At 52.1% G+C, this 242-nt stretch overlaps 1 pseudogene; it reads left to right on the top strand.

Annotated features, from left to right (window-relative positions):
* Positions 1-84, top strand: LOC118345250 (annotated as a pseudogene; the record flags this gene model as incomplete).
* Positions 85-242: the final 158 nt, after the last annotated feature.

Below are 242 nucleotides of genomic sequence, written 5' to 3'. Positions count from 1 at the left end.
CATCAGAACTCCGCAGTTAAGCGTGCTTGGGCGAGAGTAGTACTAGGATGGGTGACCTCCTGGGAAGTCCTCGTGTTGCACCCCTCGTTTTTGTTTTTTCCGCCTTGCGTGATAAATTGACAAGAAGGAGCACTCGGGAGTGGATTTTTGGGAAAATCTCGCCCTGCCCATCGCGTAGCCATGGGTTTGGATCAGATCTCCGTTTGGATTGGGATCGGAAGGACGCTAGTATGTCGCTCAAG

The sequence above is a fragment of the Juglans regia genome, unplaced genomic scaffold (genome assembly GCF_001411555.2).
Source record: "Juglans regia cultivar Chandler unplaced genomic scaffold, Walnut 2.0 Scaffold_18452, whole genome shotgun sequence".
Taxonomy (NCBI): domain Eukaryota; kingdom Viridiplantae; phylum Streptophyta; class Magnoliopsida; order Fagales; family Juglandaceae; genus Juglans; species Juglans regia.
This window is presented reverse-complemented; position numbering and strand designations above follow the sequence as displayed.